The sequence below is a fragment of the Phyllobates terribilis genome, unplaced genomic scaffold (assembly GCF_046119375.1).
Source record: "Phyllobates terribilis strain yellow unplaced genomic scaffold, ASM4611937v1 Scaffold_40__1_contigs__length_11209783, whole genome shotgun sequence".
NCBI classification, from domain to species: domain Eukaryota; kingdom Metazoa; phylum Chordata; class Amphibia; order Anura; family Dendrobatidae; genus Phyllobates; species Phyllobates terribilis.
Genome location: NW_027362800.1, coordinates 2,463,833 through 2,477,032, shown reverse-complemented (window position 1 = coordinate 2,477,032; position 13,200 = coordinate 2,463,833). Strand labels below are relative to the sequence as shown.

Below are 13,200 nucleotides of genomic sequence, written 5' to 3'. Positions count from 1 at the left end.
TGAGGGATCTAGAGGTTGACAGCATGTCTTCTTAACGAGAGTCCAGGTGGCCATCTCCACAAATGGACTTTTCAGAATCCTTGGGTGGCACCGTAGTCGGAAACCAATTCTGGTTATCGCTTCTCGGCCTTTTGGCTAAGATCAAGTGTAGTATCTGTTCTTATCAGTTTAATATCTGATACGTCCCCTATCTGGGGACCATATATTAAATGGATTTTTAGAACAGGGAGATGGAAAAAGAGCTTGCTCTGTCCACTCCACGCATTGACCTGGTATTGCAGTATCTCCAGGACCGGTGCACCCCTTCTTTAATGCAGTTTCTAAAATCAGAAAGAATTGAATTCAATGCTTTTTGTTCATTTTGCTTGTTTGTCGGATTTTGGGATGGACTCTTTGGCTTTGCTTTTCTTCTCCTCATTGGATTTTTCATGTTAAAAGTTGCAGAAGCCAGATGACAAGCTCATTTTTGTTCAACTTCAGCAACTGTGCATTGCATTGCCATGTAATGTAATGTAATGCAATGCTATCTATCTAGCTCTCCCTCTATACTTCCTTTTGGATAAACAGACATATTAGGCAAGCATTTTGGAGCTTTCACCTAAATAACTACAGGTGGTGAGATAAGCTGCACAATATAATTGACCTTTCAGTATATTGTTGCACACACACCATCTATTTAGCAAATGCCCTTGTTATCAACAGCAGCCTTTTAAACTCACCTGAGCTAACAGGTATGTGAGCTGGTTACTCTGCTGCGCTTAAAATTTCTTTTTTGGTTTGCTACAATGCCTTTTCTGAAACGTTGTCTCCCTCTGCTGGAACACTGACTTCTTTCATTTAATGCCTGCAGACTATAAAAGAGAAACCAACCCAAAAAGTTTGGTTGATTAGTCTGTGGCATTCTTTTAAACTGTTGCTTATGGCAGTCTCTGTGAGCTTCTCAGTGACATTCAGCCATCCAGGTATCCCGCCTGCAGTAGACGGAATGTGGCAATGGAACGCTGGCTGCGCGTGTCATAATAGGCTCTGAGCCTTTATATACCTGCGCACAGCAGCAGCCACCTTCAGTCTGCTGCTGGACAGCCAGCAGCAGCAGCAGCAGGAGAGGTAATTAATCAGCAACCCTCCTGCTAAGGGTAGAGAGCTGCTCGTTCCACCCCCCCCCCGCCTTAATTGGTTCTCCTCCCTTCCAACGGTGTTGAGGCGGGTGGGAACAGCCGGGGGTTGAGGGTACTGTGCTAAAAGAGGTGGAGTTATGCAGATCTAAAACGCGTGGATTGCAGCAGCAGCAAGCCGAAAAGTGCAGGCATGTGAGGGATCTAGAGGTTGACAGCATGTCTTCTTAACGGGAGTCCAGGTGGCCATCTCCACAAATGGACTTTTCAGAATCCTTGGGTGGCACCGTAGTCGGAAACCAATTCTGGTTATCGCTTCTCGGCCTTTTGGCTAAGATCAAGTGTAGTATCTGTTCTTATCAGTTTAATATCTGATACGTCCCCTATCTGGGGACCATATATTAAATGGATTTTTAGAACAGGGAGATGGAAAAAGAGCTTGCTCTGTCCACTCCACGCATTGACCTGGTATTGCAGTATCTCCAGGACCGGTGCACCCCTTCTTTAATGCAGTTTCTAAAATCAGAAAGAATTGAATTCAATGCTTTTTGTTCATTTTGCTTGTTTGTCGGATTTTGGGATGGACTCTTTGGCTTTGCTTTTCTTCTCCTCATTGGATTTTTCATGTTAAAAGTTGCAGAAGCCAGATGACAAGCTCATTTTGGTTCAACTTCAGCAACTGTGCATTGCATTGCCATGTAATGTAATGTAATGCAATGCTATCTATCTAGCTCTCCCTCTATACTTCCTTTTGGATAAACAGACATATTAGGCAAGCATTATGGAGCTTTCACCTAAATAACTACAGGTGGTGAGATAAGCTGCACAATATAATTGACCTTTCAGTATATTGTTGCACACACACCATCTATTTAGCAAATGCCCTTGTTATCAACAGCAGCCTTTTAAACTCACCTGAGCTAACAGGTATGTGAGCTGGTTACTCTGCTGCGCTTAAAATTTCTTTTTTGGTTTGCTACAATGCCTTTTCTGAAACGTTGTCTCCCTCTGCTGGAACACTGACTTCTTTCATTTAATGCCTGCAGACTATAAAAGAGAAACCAACCCAAAAAGTTTGGTTGATTAGTCTGTGGCATTCTTTTAAACTGTTGCTTATGGCGGTCTCTGTGAGCTTCTCAGTGACATTCAGCCATCCAGGTATCCCGCTTGCAGTAGGCGGAATGTGGCAATGGAACGCTGGCTGCGCGTGTCATAATAGGCTCTGAGCCTTTATATACCTGCGCACAGCAGCAGCCACCTTCAGTCTGCTGCTGGACAGCCAGCAGCAGCAGCAGCAGGAGAGGTAATTAATCAGCAACCCTCCTGCTAAGGGTAGACAGCTGCTCGTTCCACCCCCCCCCCGCCTTAATTGGTTCTCCTCCCTTCCAACGGTGTTGAGGCGGGTGGGAACAGCCGGGGGTTGAGGGTACTGTGCTAAAAGAGGTGGAGTTATGCAGATCTAAAACGCGTGGATTGCAGCAGCAGCAAGCCGAAAAGTGCAGGCATGTGAGGGATCTAGAGGTTGACAGCATGTCTTCTTAACGGGAGTCCAGGTGGCCATCTCCACAAATGGACTTTTCAGAATCCTTGGGTGGCACCGTAGTCGGAAACCAATTCTGGTTATCGCTTCTCGGCCTTTTGGCTAAGATCAAGTGTAGTATCTGTTCTTATCAGTTTAATATCTGATACGTCCCCTATCTGGGGACCATATATTAAATGGATTTTTAGAACAGGGAGATGGAAAAAGAGCTTGCTCTGTCCACTCCACGCATTGACCTGGTATTGCAGTATCTCCAGGACCGGTGCACCCCTTCTTTAATGCAGTTTCTAAAATCAGAAAGAATTGAATTCAATGCTTTTTGTTCATTTTGCTTGTTTGTCGGATTTTGGGATGGACTCTTTGGCTTTGCTTTTCTTCTCCTCATTGGATTTTTCATGTTAAAAGTTGCAGAAGCCAGATGACAAGCTCATTTTGGTTCAACTTCAGCAACTGTGCATTGCATTGCCATGTAATGTAATGTAATGCAATGCTATCTATCTAGCTCTCCCTCTATACTTCCTTTTGGATAAACAGACATATTAGGCAAGCATTTTGGAGCTTTCACCTAAATAACTACAGGTGGTGAGACAAGCTGCACAATATAATTGACCTTTCAGTATATTGTTGCACACACACCATCTATTTAGCAAATGCCCTTGTTATCAACAGCAGCCTTTTAAACTCACCTGAGCTAACAGGTATGTGAGCTGGTTACTCTGCTGCGCTTAAAATTTCTTTTTTGGTTTGCTACAATGCCTTTTCTGAAACGTTGTCTCCCTCTGCTGGAACACTGACTTCTTTCATTTAATGCCTGCAGACTATAAAAGAGAAACCAACCCAAAAAGTTTGGTTGATTAGTCTGTGGCATTCTTTTAAACTGTTGCTTATGGCGGTCTCTGTGAGCTTCTCAGTGACATTCAGCCATCCAGGTATCCCGCCTGCAGTAGACGGAATGTGGCAATGGAACGCTGGCTGCGCGTGTCATAATAGGCTCTGAGCCTTTATATATCTGCGCACAGCAGCAGCCACCTTCAGTCTGCTGCTGGACAGCCAGCAGCAGCAGCAGCAGGAGAGGTAATTAATCAGCAACCCTCCTGCTAAGGGTAGACAGCTGCTCGTTCCACCCCCCCCCCCCCCGCCTTAATTGGTTCTCCTCCCTTCCAACGGTGTTGAGGCGGGTGGGAACAGCCGGGGGTTGAGGGTACTGTGCTAAAAGAGGTGGAGTTATGCAGATCTAAAACGCGTGGATTGCAGCAGCAGCAAGCCGAAAAGTGCAGGCATGTGAGGGATCTAGAGGTTGACAGCATGTCTTCTTAACGGGAGTCCAGGTGGCCATCTCCACAAATGGACTTTTCAGAATCCTTGGGTGGCACCGTAGTCGGAAACCAATTCTGGTTATCGCTTCTCGGCCTTTTGGCTAAGATCAAGTGTAGTATCTGTTCTTATCAGTTTAATATCTGATACGTCCCCTATCTGGGGACCATATATTAAATGGATTTTTAGAACAGGGAGATGGAAAAAGAGCTTGCTCTGTCCACTACACGCATTGACCTGGTATTGCAGTATCTCCAGGACCGGTGCACCCCTTCTTTAATGCAGTTTCTAAAATCAGAAAGAATTGAATTCAATGCTTTTTGTTCATTTTGCTTGTTTGTCGGATTTTGGGATGGACTCTTTGGCTTTGCTTTTCTTCTCCTCATTGGATTTTTCATGTTAAAAGTTGCAGAAGCCAGATGACAAGCTCATTTTGGTTCAACTTCAGCAACTGTGCATTGCATTGCCATGTAATGTAATGTAATGCAATGCTATCTATCTAGCTCTCCCTCTATACTTCCTTTTGGATAAACAGACATATTAGGCAAGCATTATGGAGCTTTCACCTAAATAACTACAGGTGGTGAGATAAGCTGCACAATATAATTGACCTTTCAGTATATTGTTGCACACACACCATCTATTTAGCAAATGCCCTTGTTATCAACAGCAGCCTTTTAAACTCACCTGAGCTAACAGGTATGTGAGCTGGTTACTCTGCTGCGCTTAAAATTTCTTTTTTGGTTTGCTACAATGCCTTTTCTGAAACGTTGTCTCCCTCTGCTGGAACACTGACTTCTTTCATTTAATGCCTGCAGACTATAAAAGAGAAACCAACCCAAAAAGTTTGGTTGATTAGTCTGTGGCATTCTTTTAAACTGTTGCTTATGGCGGTCTCTGTGAGCTTCTCAGTGACATTCAGCCATCCAGGTATCCCGCTTGCAGTAGGCGGAATGTGGCAATGGAACGCTGGCTGCGCGTGTCATAATAGGCTCTGAGCCTTTATATACCTGCGCACAGCAGCAGCCACCTTCAGTCTGCTGCTGGACAGCCAGCAGCAGCAGCAGCAGGAGAGGTAATTAATCAGCAACCCTCCTGCTAAGGGTAGACAGCTGCTCGTTCCACCCCCCCCCCCGCCTTAATTGGTTCTCCTCCCTTCCAACGGTGTTGAGGCGGGTGGGAACAGCCGGGGGTTGAGGGTACTGTGCTAAAAGAGGTGGAGTTATGCAGATCTAAAACGCGTGGATTGCAGCAGCAGCAAGCCGAAAAGTGCAGGCATGTGAGGGATCTAGAGGTTGACAGCATGTCTTCTTAACGAGAGTCCAGGTGGCCATCTCCACAAATGGACTTTTCAGAATCCTTGGGTGGCACCGTAGTCGGAAACCAATTCTGGTTATCGCTTCTCGGCCTTTTGGCTAAGATCAAGTGTAGTATCTGTTCTTATCAGTTTAATATCTGATACGTCCCCTATCTGGGGACCATATATTAAATGGATTTTTAGAACAGGGAGATGGAAAAAGAGCTTGCTCTGTCCACTCCACGCATTGACCTGGTATTGCAGTATCTCCAGGACCGGTGCACCCCTTCTTTAATGCAGTTTCTAAAATCAGAAAGAATTGAATTCAATGCTTTTTGTTCATTTTGCTTGTTTGTCGGATTTTGGGATGGACTCTTTGGCTTTGCTTTTCTTCTCCTCATTGGATTTTTCATGTTAAAAGTTGCAGAAGCCAGATGACAAGCTCATTTTTGTTCAACTTCAGCAACTGTGCATTGCATTGCCATGTAATGTAATGTAATGCAATGCTATCTATCTAGCTCTCCCTCTATACTTCCTTTTGGATAAACAGACATATTAGGCAAGCATTTTGGAGCTTTCACCTAAATAACTACAGGTGGTGAAATAAGCTGCACAATATAATTGACCTTTCAGTATATTGTTGCACACACACCATCTATTTAGCAAATGCCCTTGTTATCAACAGCAGCCTTTTAAACTCACCTGAGCTAACAGGTATGTGAGCTGGTTACTCTGCTGCGCTTAAAATTTCTTTTTTGGTTTGCTACAATGCCTTTTCTGAAACGTTGTCTCCCTCTGCTGGAACACTGACTTCTTTCATTTAATGCCTGCAGACTATAAAAGAGAAACCAACCCAAAAAGTTTGGTTGATTAGTCTGTGGCATTCTTTTAAACTGTTGCTTATGGCAGTCTCTGTGAGCTTCTCAGTGACATTCAGCCATCCAGGTATCCCGCCTGCAGTAGACGGAATGTGGCAATGGAACGCTGGCTGCGCGTGTCATAATAGGCTCTGAGCCTTTATATACCTGCGCACAGCAGCAGCCACCTTCAGTCTGCTGCTGGACAGCCAGCAGCAGCAGCAGCAGGAGAGGTAATTAATCAGCAACCCTCCTGCTAAGGGTAGAGAGCTGCTCGTTCCACCCCCCCCCCGCCTTAATTGGTTCTCCTCCCTTCCAACGGTGTTGAGGCGGGTGGGAACAGCCGGGGGTTGAGGGTACTGTGCTAAAAGAGGTGGAGTTATGCAGATCTAAAACGCGTGGATTGCAGCAGCAGCAAGCCGAAAAGTGCAGGCATGTGAGGGATCTAGAGGTTGACAGCATGTCTTCTTAACGGGAGTCCAGGTGGCCATCTCCACAAATGGACTTTTCAGAATCCTTGGGTGGCACCGTAGTCGGAAACCAATTCTGGTTATCGCTTCTCGGCCTTTTGGCTAAGATCAAGTGTAGTATCTGTTCTTATCAGTTTAATATCTGATACGTCCCCTATCTGGGGACCATATATTAAATGGATTTTTAGAACAGGGAGATGGAAAAAGAGCTTGCTCTGTCCACTCCACGCATTGACCTGGTATTGCAGTATCTCCAGGACCGGTGCACCCCTTCTTTAATGCAGTTTCTAAAATCAGAAAGAATTGAATTCAATGCTTTTTGTTCATTTTGCTTGTTTGTCGGATTTTGGGATGGACTCTTTGGCTTTGCTTTTCTTCTTCTCATTGGATTTTTCATGTTAAAAGTTGCAGAAGCCAGATGACAAGCTCATTTTGGTTCAACTTCAGCAACTGTGCATTGCATTGCCATGTAATGTAATGTAATGCAATGCTATCTATCTAGCTCTCCCTCTATACTTCCTTTTGGATAAACAGACATATTAGGCAAGCATTTTGGAGCTTTCACCTAAATAACTACAGGTGGTGAGATAAGCTGCACAATATAATTGACCTTTCAGTATATTGTTGCACACACACCATCTATTTAGCAAATGCCCTTGTTATCAACAGCAGCCTTTTAAACTCACCTGAGCTAACAGGTATGTGAGCTGGTTACTCTGCTGCGCTTAAAATTTCTTTTTTGGTTTGCTACAATGCCTTTTCTGAAACGTTGTCTCCCTCTGCTGGAACACTGACTTCTTTCATTTAATGCCTGCAGACTATAAAAGAGAAACCAACCCAAAAAGTTTGGTTGATTAGTCTGTGGCATTCTTTTAAACTGTTGCTTATGGCGGTCTCTGTGAGCTTCTCAGTGACATTCAGCCATCCAGGTATCCCGCCTGCAGTAGACGGAATGTGGCAATGGAACGCTGGCTGCGCGTGTCATAATAGGCTCTGAGCCTTTATATACCTGCGCACAGCAGCAGCCACCTTCAGTCTGCTGCTGGACAGCCAGCAGCAGCAGCAGCAGGAGAGGTAATTAATCAGCAACCCTCCTGCTAAGGGTAGACAGCTGCTCGTTCCACCACCCCCCCGCCTTAATTGGTTCTCCTCCCTTCCAACGGTTTTGAGGCGGGTGGGAACAGCCGGGGGTTGAGGGTACTGTGCTAAAAGAGGTGGAGTTATGCAGATCTAAAACGCGTGGAATGCAGCAGCAGCAAGCCGTAAAGTGCAGGCATGTGAGGGATCTAGAGGTTGACAGCATGTCTTCTTAACGGGAGTCCAGGTGGCCATCTCCACAAATGGACTTTTCAGAATCCTTGGGTGGCACCGTAGTCGGAAACCAATTCTGGTTATCGCTTCTCGGCCTTTTGGCTAAGATCAAGTGTAGTATCTGTTCTTATCAGTTTAATATCTGATACGTCCCCTATCTGGGGACCATATATTAAATGGATTTTTAGAACAGGGAGATGGAAAAAGAGCTTGCTCTGTCCACTCCACGCATTGACCTGGTATTGCAGTATCTCCAGGACCGGTGCACCCCTTCTTTAATGCAGTTTCTAAAATCAGAAAGAATTGAATTCAATGCTTTTTGTTCATTTTGCTTGTTTGTCGGATTTTGGGATGGACTCTTTGGCTTTGCTTTTCTTCTCCTCATTGGATTTTTCATGTTAAAAGTTGCAGAAGCCAGATGACAAGCTCATTTTGGTTCAACTTCAGCAACTGTGCATTGCATTGCCATGTAATGTAATGTAATGCAATGCTATCTATCTAGCTCTCCCTCTATACTTCCTTTTGGATAAACAGACATATTAGGCAAGCATTTTGGAGCTTTCACCTAAATAACTACAGGTGGTGAGACAAGCTGCACAATATAATTGACCTTTCAGTATATTGTTGCACACACACCATCTATTTAGCAAATGCCCTTGTTATCAACAGCAGCCTTTTAAACTCACCTGAGCTAACAGGTATGTGAGCTGGTTACTCTGCTGCGCTTAAAATTTCTTTTTTGGTTTGCTACAATGCCTTTTCTGAAACGTTGTCTCCCTCTGCTGGAACACTGACTTCTTTCATTTAATGCCTGCAGACTATAAAAGAGAAACCAACCCAAAAAGTTTGGTTGATTAGTCTGTGGCATTCTTTTAAACTGTTGCTTATGGCGGTCTCTGTGAGCTTCTCAGTGACATTCAGCCATCCAGGTATCCCGCCTGCAGTAGACGGAATGTGGCAATGGAACGCTGGCTGCGCGTGTCATAATAGGCTTTGAGCCTTTATATATCTGCGCACAGCAGCAGCCACCTTCAGTCTGCTGCTGGACAGCCAGCAGCAGCAGCAGCAGGAGAGGTAATTAATCAGCAACCCTCCTGCTAAGGGTAGACAGCTGCTCGTTCCACCCCCCCCCCCCCCCGCCTTAATTGGTTCTCCTCCCTTCCAACGGTGTTGAGGCGGGTGGGAACAGCCGGGGGTTGAGGGTACTGTGCTAAAAGAGGTGGAGTTATGCAGATCTAAAACGCGTGGATTGCAGCAGCAGCAAGCCGAAAAGTGCAGGCATGTGAGGGATCTAGAGGTTGACAGCATGTCTTCTTAACGGGAGTCCAGGTGGCCATCTCCACAAATGGACTTTTCAGAATCCTTGGGTGGCACCGTAGTCGGAAACCAATTCTGGTTATCGCTTCTCGGCCTTTTGGCTAAGATCAAGTGTAGTATCTGTTCTTATCAGTTTAATATCTGATACGTCCCCTATCTGGGGACCATATATTAAATGGATTTTTAGAACAGGGAGATGGAAAAAGAGCTTGCTCTGTCCACTCCACGCATTGACCTGGTATTGCAGTATCTCCAGGACCGGTGCACCCCTTCTTTAATGCAGTTTCTAAAATCAGAAAGAATTGAATTCAATGCTTTTTGTTCATTTTGCTTGTTTGTCGGATTTTGGGATGGACTCTTTGGCTTTGCTTTTCTTCTTCTCATTGGATTTTTCATGTTAAAAGTTGCAGAAGCCAGATGACAAGCTCATTTTGGTTCAACTTCAGCAACTGTGCATTGCATTGCCATGTAATGTAATGTAATGCAATGCTATCTATCTAGCTCTCCCTCTATACTTCCTTTTGGATAAACAGACATATTAGGCAAGCATTTTGGAGCTTTCACCTAAATAACTACAGGTGGTGAGATAAGCTGCACAATATAATTGACCTTTCAGTATATTGTTGCACACACACCATCTATTTAGCAAATGCCCTTGTTATCAACAGTAGCCTTTTAAACTCACCTGAGCTAACAGGTATGTGAGCTGGTTACTCTGCTGCGCTTAAAATTTCTTTTTTGGTTTGCTACAATGCCTTTTCTGAAACGTTGTCTCCCTCTGCTGGAACACTGACTTCTTTCATTTAATGCCTGCAGACTATAAAAGAGAAACCAACCCAAAAAGTTTGGTTGATTAGTCTGTGGCATTCTTTTAAACTGTTGCTTATGGCGGTCTCTGTGAGCTTCTCAGTGACATTCAGCCATCCAGGTATCCCGCCTGCAGTAGACGGAATGTGGCAATGGAACGCTGGCTGCGCGTGTCATAATAGGCTCTGAGCCTTTATATACCTGCGCACAGCAGCAGCCACCTTCAGTCTGCTGCTGGACAGCCAGCAGCAGCAGCAGCAGGAGAGGTAATTAATCAGCAACCCTCCTGCTAAGGGTAGACAGCTGCTCGTTCCACCACCCCCCCGCCTTAATTGGTTCTCCTCCCTTCCAACGGTTTCGAGGCGGGTGGGAACAGCCGGGGGTTGAGGGTACTGTGCTAAAAGAGGTGGAGTTATGCAGATCTAAAACGCGTGGAATGCAGCAGCAGCAAGCCGAAAAGTGCAGGCATGTGAGGGATCTAGAGGTTGACAGCATGTCTTCTTAACGGGAGTCCAGGTGGCCATCTCCACAAATGGACTTTTCAGAATCCTTGGGTGGCACCGTAGTCGGAAACCAATTCTGGTTATCGCTTCTCGGCCTTTTGGCTAAGATCAAGTGTAGTATCTGTTCTTATCAGTTTAGTATCTGATACGTCCCCTATCTGGGGACCATATATTAAATGGATTTTTAGAACAGGGAGATGGAAAAAGAGCTTGCTCTGTCCACTCCGCGCATTGACCTGGTATTGCAGTATCTCCAGGACCGGTGCACCCCTTCTTTAATGCAGTTTCTAAAATCAGAAAGAATTGAATTCAATGCTTTTTGTTCATTTTGCTTGTTTGTCGGATTTTGGGATGGCTCTTTGGCTTTACTTTTCTTCTCCTCATTGGATTTTTCATGTTAAAAGTTGCAGAAGCCAGATGACAAGCTCATTTTGGTTCAACTTCAGCAACTGTGCATTGCATTGCCATGTAATGTAATGTAATGCAATGCTATCTATCTAGCTCTCCCTCTATACTTCCTTTTGGATAAACAGACATATTAGGCAAGCATTTTGGAGCTTTCACCTAAATAACTACAGGTGGTGAGATAAGCTGCACAATATAATTGACCTTTCAGTATATTGTTGCACACACACCATCTATTTAGCAAATGCCCTTGTTATCAACAGCAGCCTTTTAAACTCACCTGAGCTAACAGGTATGTGAGCTGGTTACTCTGCTGCGCTTAAAATTTCTTTTTTGGTTTGCTACAATGCCTTTTCTGAAACGTTGTCTCCCTCTGCTGGAACACTGACTTCTTTCATTTAATGCCTGCAGACTATAAAAGAGAAACCAACCCAAAAAGTTTGGTTGATTAGTCTGTGGCATTCTTTTAAACTGTTGCTTATGGCGGTCTCTGTGAGCTTCTCAGTGACATTCAGCCATCCAGGTATCCCGCCTGCAGTAGACGGAATGTGGCAATGGAACGCTGGCTGCGCGTGTCATAATAGGCTCTGAGCCTTTATATACCTGCGCACAGCAGCAGCCACCTTCAGTCTGCTGCTGGACAGCCAGCAGCAGCAGCAGCAGGAGAGGTAATTAATCAGCAACCCTCCTGCTAAGGGTAGACAGCTGCTCGTTCCACCACCCCCCCGCCTTAATTGGTTCTCCTCCCTTCCAACGGTTTTGAGGCGGGTGGGAACAGCCGGGGGTTGAGGGTACTGTGCTAAAAGAGGTGGAGTTATGCAGATCTAAAACGCGTGGATTGCAGCAGCAGCAAGCCGAAAAGTGCAGGCATGTGAGGGATCTAGAGGTTGACAGCATGTCTTCTTAACGGGAGTCCAGGTGGCCATCTCCACAAATGGACTTTTCAGAATCCTTGGGTGGCACCGTAGTCGGAAACCAATTCTGGTTATCGCTTCTCGGCCTTTTGGCTAAGATCAAGTGTAGTATCTGTTCTTATCAGTTTAATATCTGATACGTCCCCTATCTGGGGACCATATATTAAATGGATTTTTAGAACAGGGAGATGGAAAAAGAGCTTGCTCTGTCCACTCCACACATTGACCTGGTATTGCAGTATCTCCAGGACCGGTGCACCCCTTCTTTAATGCAGTTTCTAAAATCAGAAAGAATTGAATTCAATGCTTTTTGTTCATTTTGCTTGTTTGTCGGATTTTGGGATGGACTCTTTGGCTTTGCTTTTCTTCTCCTCATTGGATTTTTCATGTTAAAAGTTGCAGAAGCCAGATGACAAGCTCATTTTGGTTCAACTTCAGCAACTGTGCATTGCATTGCCATGTAATGTAATGTAATGCAATGCTATCTATCTAGCTCTCCCTCTATACTTCCTTTTGGATAAACAGACATATTAGGCAAGCATTTTGGAGCTTTCACCTAAATAACTACAGGTGGTGAGATAAGCTGCACAATATAATTGACCTTTCAGTATATTGTTGCACACACACCATCTATTTAGCAAATGCCCTTGTTATCAACAGCAGCCTTTTAAACTCACCTGAGCTAACAGGTATGTGAGCTGGTTACTCTGCTGCGCTTAAAATTTCTTTTTTGGTTTGCTACAATGCCTTTTCTGAAACGTTGTCTCCCTCTGCTGGAACACTGACTTCTTTCATTTAATGCCTGCAGACTATAAAAGAGAAACCAACCCAAAAAGTTTGGTTGATTAGTCTGTGGCATTCTTTTAAACTGTTGCTTATGGCGGTCTCTGTGAGCTTCTCAGTGACATTCAGCCATCCAGGTATCCCGCCTGCAGTAGACGGAATGTGGCAATGGAACGCTGGCTGCGCGTGTCATAATAGGCTCTGAGCCTTTATATACCTGCGCACAGCAGCAGCCACCTTCAGTCTGCTGCTGGACAGCCAGCAGCAGCAGCAGCAGGAGAGGTAATTAATCAGCAACCCTCCTGCTAAGGGTAGACAGCTGCTCGTTCCACCCCCCCCCCGCCTTAATTGGTTCTCCTCCCTTCCAACGGTGTTGAGGCGGGTGGGAACAGCCGGGGGTTGAGGGTACTGTGCTAATAGAGGTGGAGTTATGCAGATCTAAAACGCGTGGATTGCAGCAGCAGCAAGCCGAAAAGTGCAGGCATGTGAGGGATCTAGAGGTTGACAGCATGTCTTCTTAACGGGAGTCCAGGTGGCCATCTCCACAAATGGACTTTTCAGAATCCT

At 45.1% G+C, this 13,200-nt stretch overlaps 10 non-coding genes across 10 annotated transcripts; all 10 read left to right on the top strand.

The window, feature by feature from the left end:
- The first annotated feature begins 115 nt into the window (after window positions 1-115).
- Window positions 116-306, top strand: LOC141185760 (U2 spliceosomal RNA). Its single transcript, XR_012260380.1, has one exon. It is a non-coding gene; the product is annotated as a U2 spliceosomal RNA (small nuclear RNA).
- Window positions 307-1,426: 1,120 nt separating this feature from the next.
- Window positions 1,427-1,617, top strand: LOC141185748 (U2 spliceosomal RNA). The gene has a single exon (XR_012260375.1). It is a non-coding gene; the product is annotated as a U2 spliceosomal RNA (small nuclear RNA).
- A 1,120-nt stretch (window positions 1,618-2,737) lies between these two features.
- On the top strand, window positions 2,738-2,928 carry LOC141185735 (U2 spliceosomal RNA). Its single transcript, XR_012260366.1, has one exon. It is a non-coding gene; the product is annotated as a U2 spliceosomal RNA (small nuclear RNA).
- A 1,124-nt stretch (window positions 2,929-4,052) lies between these two features.
- Window positions 4,053-4,243, top strand: LOC141184964 (U2 spliceosomal RNA). The gene has a single exon (XR_012259670.1). It is a non-coding gene; the product is annotated as a U2 spliceosomal RNA (small nuclear RNA).
- A 1,121-nt stretch (window positions 4,244-5,364) lies between these two features.
- Window positions 5,365-5,555, top strand: LOC141185723 (U2 spliceosomal RNA). The gene has a single exon (XR_012260355.1). It is a non-coding gene; the product is annotated as a U2 spliceosomal RNA (small nuclear RNA).
- A 1,120-nt stretch (window positions 5,556-6,675) lies between these two features.
- LOC141185711 (U2 spliceosomal RNA) lies at window positions 6,676-6,866 on the top strand. The gene has a single exon (XR_012260344.1). It is a non-coding gene; the product is annotated as a U2 spliceosomal RNA (small nuclear RNA).
- Window positions 6,867-7,986: 1,120 nt separating this feature from the next.
- On the top strand, window positions 7,987-8,177 carry LOC141185699 (U2 spliceosomal RNA). The gene has a single exon (XR_012260333.1). It is a non-coding gene; the product is annotated as a U2 spliceosomal RNA (small nuclear RNA).
- Window positions 8,178-9,302: 1,125 nt separating this feature from the next.
- LOC141185687 (U2 spliceosomal RNA) lies at window positions 9,303-9,493 on the top strand. The gene has a single exon (XR_012260322.1). It is a non-coding gene; the product is annotated as a U2 spliceosomal RNA (small nuclear RNA).
- Window positions 9,494-10,613: 1,120 nt separating this feature from the next.
- Window positions 10,614-10,804, top strand: LOC141185318 (U2 spliceosomal RNA). Its single transcript, XR_012259992.1, has one exon. It is a non-coding gene; the product is annotated as a U2 spliceosomal RNA (small nuclear RNA).
- A 1,119-nt stretch (window positions 10,805-11,923) lies between these two features.
- Window positions 11,924-12,114, top strand: LOC141184681 (U2 spliceosomal RNA). The gene has a single exon (XR_012259414.1). It is a non-coding gene; the product is annotated as a U2 spliceosomal RNA (small nuclear RNA).
- The last annotated feature ends 1,086 nt before the right edge of the window (window positions 12,115-13,200 follow it).